This window comes from Myxocyprinus asiaticus, chromosome 18, assembly GCF_019703515.2.
Source record: "Myxocyprinus asiaticus isolate MX2 ecotype Aquarium Trade chromosome 18, UBuf_Myxa_2, whole genome shotgun sequence".
NCBI classification, from domain to species: domain Eukaryota; kingdom Metazoa; phylum Chordata; class Actinopteri; order Cypriniformes; family Catostomidae; genus Myxocyprinus; species Myxocyprinus asiaticus.
The window spans coordinates 17,808,711-17,816,691 of NC_059361.1; the positions used below are offsets into that span (position 1 = coordinate 17,808,711).

Below are 7,981 nucleotides of genomic sequence, written 5' to 3' on the forward strand. Positions count from 1 at the left end.
GTTATCATGCTGTCTTGCTTGTGAGCAAATTTAACTTTTTACAAGCACTGACAAAGACCAGTTTACAGCCGATTACATTTTAGAGCAAACCATATCTAGAAACAATTATATATTCAATATAGAAATTTCTTGGACTTCTAGGACAATTTTAAATTCCATGTAACAGGACTAGTCATTGTAGGAACGAGGAAGCGGGTTCAGGTAATGTCACACTCTTTTATTTACTCAAAATACACTCTGTACAGATTGTAAACACTCTCATGCGTGCTATAGCTGTGTAGTTCTCCCTCTCTGGGCTCTGGTGTGGGCTCCTCTTATTGCTCTTCCTGAATAACTGCAACAAGAAACAGCTGTTAGACCTAATTGTCACCCAGGGATGAATCCTTACTGCTTCCCCTCTCCATGGACGGACACTCAACCACACCCTCGCCACATACCCCCCCACATACCCCCCCATGGAGCCATCCGGCCTGACCGCACAAACCCCCTCCCACCCTTTCTGGAGAGGAAATCCGTGACAGCCATCTGCGCCGCCAGCCTGTGGACCACCTCGAACTTAAAAGGCTGTAACGCCAGATACCAATGGGTGATCCACTCCTTAGTATCCTTCATGCAGTGGAGTAACTGGAGCAGGGCGTGATCTGAACAGAGGGTGAAGGCGCACCCCAACAGGTAGTAATGGAGAGTGAGGACTACCCACTTAATGGCCAAGCATTCCTTCTCCACGGTGCTGTACTTAGTCTCTTTCAAAGAGAGTTTCTGTCTAATGTACAGCACTGGCCGTTCCTCCTCCTCCACCAACTGTGAGAGCACCACCCCCAACCCCCTGTCTGAAGCGTTCCGTCTGTAAAACGAAAGGGAGAGAGAAGTCAGGTGTATGTAAAAGTGGCCTGCCACAAAGTACAGCTTTCACCTGCATAAATGCCTGTTGACATTGCCCCGTCCACTGGACTGGATCTGGTGCTGCCTTTTTAGTAAGATCAATCAGCGAGCTGATGACAATCGAATAGTTAGGTACAAACCTACAATAATAGCCAGCCAGCCCCAGGAATTGTCTTACCTCCTTTTTGGTCCACTACCGGGCTGGACCAGTCACTGTGGGATTCTTCTATTACTCCCATCTCAAGCATTGCATCCAATTCTTCTTGTGCCACTTTTTCCTTGGGCTCGGGAAGTCGGTAGGGATGAGTATGTACCACTTACCTGGGTGTAGTCTCAATGTGGTGCTGTATGAGGTTTGTACGACCAGGCAGAGGCGAGAACACGTCCGCAAATTCTTTCTGCAACTTAGCAATGTCTGTGAGTTGAGATGGTGAGAGGTGTTCTCCACAAGTGACTGAGAAGATTGTCTTTTAAGTTCACCTCCGGCCCGAGCTCCGCCCTCTCCGGAACCACCATTGCCTCCCTCCATAATTTCAGGAGGTTGAGATGGTATATTTGATGTGCGTCACCTCTATCTGTTCATTTTACCTCATAATCGAGATCTCCCACTCATTGTGTGACCTCAAAGGGCACTTGCCACTTGGCGAGTAATTTGGAGCTCGAAGTTGGGAGCAATACAAGCACTTTGTCTCCTGGTACAAATTCCCATATCCTATCATACAGCCGGCTTTGGCATTCTTGAGCTTGAAGCAAATTCTCCTGTTAGTTGACCCAAAGTGTGGAGTTTTGTTCTAAGATCAAGAACGTACTGAATTTCGTTTTTACTATTTGAAGGTAGTCAAATACCTCCTCCCAAGCTTCCCGCATGATGTCGAGCACGCCACATGGTTGATGCCCAAACAGTAGCTCGAATGGGGAAAACCCTGTGGAGGCTTGCGGAACCTCTCGAACTGCAAATAATAGGGGTTCGAGCCACTTATACCAATTCCTAGCGTCCTCATGCACAAACTTACGGTTCATATTTTTCAGGGTTTTATTAAATCATTCCACCAATCCATCTGTTTGTGGGTGATAAACACCGGTGCGAATCAATTTAATACCCAACAATTCGTATAGCTCGCATAGTGTATATGACATGAAAGTAGTGCCTTGATCAGTGAGGATTTCTTTCAGAATCCCCACTCGGGAGATAATTCTGAAGAGTGCCTCCGCAACACTGCATGCTGAGATGTTGCGAAAAGGTACTGCTTCCGGATATCGCACTGCGTAATCCACCAGAACTAAAACAAAGCGATGTCTGTGTGCCGTCTTTTCTAATGGCCAGACGAGGTTCATTCCAATTCTCTCAAAGGGGACCTCGATTAATGGCAGAGGGTGCAATGGGGCTCTTGAGGTGGCCTGTGGATTCACCAACTGACATTCACAGCATGCTGCACTCCACCTGCGAACATCCCCGTGAATGCCCGGCCAATAGAAATGGGCCATAAGACGGTTTTCTGTTTTTTCTCGCCCTAAGTGACCCACCATTGGATTATGATGAGCCATCTGGAATAGCATTTCCTGACAGCTCTTCAGTATTCAACAACTGGGTTGTATCTTCTTTTGTCTGAGCATCCTGCATTACTCGATACAACCTAACTCTAATAATTGAAAAGTACTCATAAGTGAGTGCAACATCTGGCTGGATACATTGACCATCAATCACTTTCATTTGATCAAAGGTGTGCCTAAGGGTCTCGTCACACCGCGACTACTCCAGAGAGAAATCCCCAGCAGGGAATCCTCTAAGGGCTGGGGAAGCCGAGACATCCCCCTCCCTTACATCATCCTGACGTGGAGCTGACGTAGACGGCCCTGGCTCAGCCTCCCAGCCAGCGAATCACACACCACACACCGATAAGCTTTGTTGAAGGATGGGTGATGCGGGAAATAACCGCAGCCTCGACACTATGATTTTGCCCCAGAAATTGAATAGTGACTACCCCTATAGGGTAACTTTGAATATCCCCATGCACACACCTCACCTTCACCTTCCACCCCGTGCCCAAAACCTTGTCTTGAACAAAACATTGGTTGATAGTGGTTTGATTACAACAGGTATCCACCAAGGCTTGATATGTACTTCCCCTGATACTCGCAGGTATGCAGGGGGCGGCCCATGGGGTGTCAGGGACTTGGACCAATACCCCCAGTTCCATCACGGGGCATTGGTCCTGGAAGTGCCCCGGCTCCCTGCAACTCCAACAAGCCGGCCCAGACGTTATGCCCGCACCCGCAGCAGCAGATTCACCAACATGGGGGGAAAAGCGAGAAGAGACAGCAGTATATACAACAATTTACACGAATGTAAAACGCCATACCACCTCCCAGTGGCTAATTTTTTTAATATTTTGCACAGAACTCTTGGGCCAAGAGACAAATAGGACTTCCAGGTTTCATTCCAATCTCCCTTATTTAACGCTATATAAAAGCTGCTGAAACCTGATTGGTCGATGGCGGCCATGTTTTTCAAAATTGTCCTCATAGACCTTGAGGACACTATGGATAAATAAACTGCATGCAAAATTTCAAGTCAATCGAACCATTGGTTCCATAGTTAGAGCCATTTTTATGTTTTTAATTATTATAGCGCCCCCAAGAGGCAGAGGTGCATTTTTGTGTGTGTGTCCTCAGAATGACCTCATACATAAGTGCACCAAATTTTGTGATAATATCTCATTCCGTTCAAGAGTTATAACCATTTTAGTAAAAGTGGCCCTGCCCACTTGGCATACTGTTTGACAATGAATAAAAATGTAAAAATTCCTTTGATAACTTTTCATATTGGGATGTTGCTGAATCTATCTGCACTGGTTTGATTCCGATCAGGCGAACGGCCTAGGACGAATTTGTTTTTTAATTTTTTTCAAACAATCCAAAATAGCAGGAAATCGAAGGGGTGAAGCAAACATTTGATGCAAGGAATCACAGGAAAAAATAATTTTGTTTCTAGCCCTTACGATTCAAGAGTTATGGCCCAAAATGTGATTTTTGTTTGTTTTGTTCACAATAGCGCCACCTAGTGTCCAACGGATGTGTGTCTGTATGCAGGGCCAGAGTAGGATTCATATTCAGCCCGGGATGTCGTGTCCAAGTCAGCACACACCCAAAAGGGGGATTGGAGGTGAAGATGATAACAATAAAACAAGATCACAGCAAAAATATGCAATATATGTAATTACTTGAAAATTATTTAAGCTCTCCATGTCATTATACCACATACGGCATTCACTACGATTTTCACTTTGTCGTAAGACATCACTGTATGTGTTGTAAATATAAGTGAATGTTAAAGGGATATTTGATCATTTCCTCACCCTCATGCCATCCCAGATGTGTATGACTTTCTTTTGCAGAACATGAATGAAGATGTTTAGAAGAACTGTTGGTCCATTCAGTGCAAGTAAATGAGAAGCGGTGAGAAACAGATCAATAATTAAGTCATTTTTTACTATAAATCTCCACTTTCACTTTCACAAGCACTCTTCTCTCATAAGTTCTTCTTCTGTTTTTGGTGATTTACATAAGCATATCGCCCCCTACTGGGCAGGGAGGAGAATTTATAGTAAAAAAAAAAAAGAAAACTTAAATATTGATCTGTTTCTCACCCACACCTATCATATCGCTTCTGAAGACATAGATTAAACCACTGGAGTTGTATGGATTACTTTTATGCTGCATTTATGTGATTTTTGTACCTTCTGAGTTCTGATCACCATTCACTTGCATTGAAAGGACCAACAGAACTGAGAAATTCTTCTAAAAAGCTTCATTTGTGTTCAGCAGAAGACAGAAGGTCATACACATCTGGGATGGCATGAGGGTGAGTAAATGATGAGAGAAATTTCATTTTTGGGTAAACTAAGTTTATTTTAAAGACTATCTAGGCACATAATAACACTATAGAACTGTAAATGTTTATAACTCTTTCAAGATGTACATGCTCACACTTTAAATGGTCAGTGCTTTGTATTTTAGATCATTAAAATAGCAACAGATCCAGTGAAACAATTAAAGTTCAGTGATTGTTTTTAAATTTTTACATGCCATTCAAAAACATGCCATTTTACAATGATAAGAGTGAAACAAAAGACTAAAAATAACACATTTGTACTTTTCTTTTACTTGGAATATAAATGTTCAGGACAAAGGCAAAATGGTTACTGTCTCTTTAAGAGGGTTTTATCGCATTATACAACATTGAAGGCACTCTGTGCAATTTGTTTCATTGAGTTTAATCTTTTGAGAGCTGTAAAGTCCCATTATTTTCGTACCGTGTCGTGCTGTTGCATCTGTATACATTTACTTTAAGTATTCTATTATTTTGTGACAAAAAATAATTTTGCTATTATCATTCTGCACTGCTAGGGAAGAGGATTTCAGAGATTAATTGAGATTGTGAGACTGCAGTCAGTATTAAACTTGTGATGATCTTGTAGACTACCTAAAGCACGTTCATCCATTCAGCTATTAGTAGCCTATCTGTTCTCGATGGATCTTCCGTGATCCTTCCCGCGCTGTCAAGTGAAGCGGCGCAACATCAGTTTCGTCTCTCACATGCTACTCTCTCATTTGTTTGGGTGTGAGATGATAAAATACAGACTGCGTCCGCTATAATTCGGAACGCAATTCTGATCCTTTGAATACCGGATGTTACGGACTGTTGGCAATTGTTATGCGACATATGATGAAAGTTTGTCAATCAACATGCGGATCTAACCAGACCAATTTTTGACCGGCCCAGCGGGAATTCTCCCGATCTTCCCTATTGCCACTCCGGCCCTGTCTGTATGCCTGAGTGGTGAGGGGGATTTGGAAACATCCTGCCGAATTTGGGGTCTCTACAACCTACGGTTTCTGACGCCCAGAAACTTTTAGTGCAGAAAAAAGAATAATAATAATAATAATAAATATAGCCACAAGCGGCTATTGTCAGGGTCCAAGCAGGTTTGGGAACCATAACAATCAAATTTGAAAGAATAGATACTGTGCATGCTGTGCATACACTGTGTATGAGCCTACGGTAACCGATGTGTAGACACAATTTGCAGTTCAATACTTTGCAAATCCATAAGTACCTTAAGCATCTTTTTTTTTTTTTTTTTTTTACAAATATGTATTTCTATAATAAACATATGTGGCCCTCTAACTTATGTAATTTTGTGAACTGTTGTGTTTAACCTATAATGTGCAATGTTTTTATAGAACTGAGACTACAACCAAATAAACAATTTAATATCTAAATTATCAGCTCAACTGGGTACACAGCTTTTGTGTTTTTGTACATTGCTAACTCAAATGAAACTGCTTACTGGTGTGCATAAAACACCAAATACATACTCTAAGAGACATGAAATGTATGAAATTGGATAAAAAAAATGTTTGCTGGGTGCAGACTGGGTTTGGGAGTCAGGGGCTTGATAGGGGTAATATAATTCTTTATTAAAATTTGTATAAATGTACTAAAATACTCCAGTAGAAAATGCAGGCTCCTCTATTGCTCAATTTATGAATTTAGCATCATAAGCATTGTTATATGGAATCAATGTAGATATAGTATACATATTGATATAATCACTGGATATAGCTTCTAGGTATGAACACAAAACTGTGCAGAATTCACAGACTGCTCTCTTCCATACAATGAAAGTGAATGGGGACAGATGTTGTCAAGCTTCAAATTGACAATGCACCATAAAAGTAGCCCATACAACCTGTGTGCTATATCCTTATGTTTTCTTAAGCCATACAATAGCTTTGTGTGAGGAGCAGATGGAAATTCAAATCCTTATTTGTTGAAAATGTTCAGCTTCATTTTAGCTCTCAAATCTAATTTATTCTTGTGCATAGTCAAACTTGCCACCCCAGTTCATATAATGTCGGATTTGAAATCAATGAAAATCCGTCAAGGAACATGGAACAAGAACGAATTACTTTGATTTTAATGACATCTATGACATCAAACCCGGCGCGATGCATCTTAATGCACCATATTATATTATAAACGGGATTCGAACCGTTATCCACTTGGGCGCACTAACAAGGAGGCTAAAGGCTACAGCCCCTAGCGTCAGTCGCTAGTGCGCCTCTTGAGACCAAGGGAGTGAAGTTTACATACTGCACAGATACCCAAGAGCTGGCTACCATTACATATACAAGCCAAATGAGATTTGATCTCATATTACTTCAGAAGACTTGGAATATAGCACATAGGTCGTATAGACTACTTTGGTGGTGATTTTTGTTATTTTTGGAGCATGGCAGACCTCATCCACTTGTATTATATGAAAAAGAACAGCAGGAAAATTCTGCCTTACATGTAATTTCTGTGTTCCACAGAAGAAATAAAGTTTAGGTGTGGAATGACATGAGGGTAAGTAAATGACAACACTTTTATATTATTGTGTGAACGATCCCTTTAAGCTGATTTTCAAGTTAACTAGCAAGAATTACCCTCATTTCATAGCAAACAGGCCCCTTGCTTATACCATATGTGGCTCGTGCTCCAGACCACATGTTTGCAAAACCTTCAGTAGTCAATGAGTAGCCACTGCAGCAGTCTTGAGAGACTTTTAAGTGCAAGTCACAATTATCTGTTGAAGTTTAGAGAGAATATTCCACTATTATGACCATTTCAGAGATATAATTCCATTTGATTTCACAATGACAAAACAAACCCTCACGTACAAGTGCCAACCAGTGAGCCATCAAAGCTTTCTTCCTCTTCAGCAGGAGACTGTGTCGAATGAGCCCTATAATCAAAAACAGAAAAATTACAATGAGCATAAAGCTTATTTAATTGCATCAAAATTGTGGAGGGGGATGTAGTCGTGTGTCTGTCAGTGGGGAGAGAGGAAGCGGTAAGAGCCATCACCTGGGGCCTCATATATAAAACTTTGTGTAGATTTCATCCTTAAAGTGTGTGTAAGCACAAAAGTCAGATTTTGCCTACGCACAAAAAAAATTAGATTTATAAAACCGTACGTACGCCAGAACCTGCGCATAGCTCCCTTAATAAATCCCTGCTAGCGGAAGCTTGCGTGTACATGCACGTGATTCA

At 41.6% G+C, this 7,981-nt stretch overlaps 1 long non-coding RNA gene across 1 annotated transcript; it reads right to left on the minus strand.

Annotated features, from left to right (window-relative positions):
* Nucleotides 1-208: 208 nt before the first annotated feature.
* Nucleotides 209-7,981, minus strand: LOC127456381 (uncharacterized). Its single transcript, XR_007899824.1, has 3 exons — nucleotides 7,796-7,981; nucleotides 7,609-7,673; nucleotides 209-7,514 (listed from the first exon to the last, which is right to left on the minus strand). It is a non-coding gene; the product is annotated as an uncharacterized LOC127456381 (long non-coding RNA).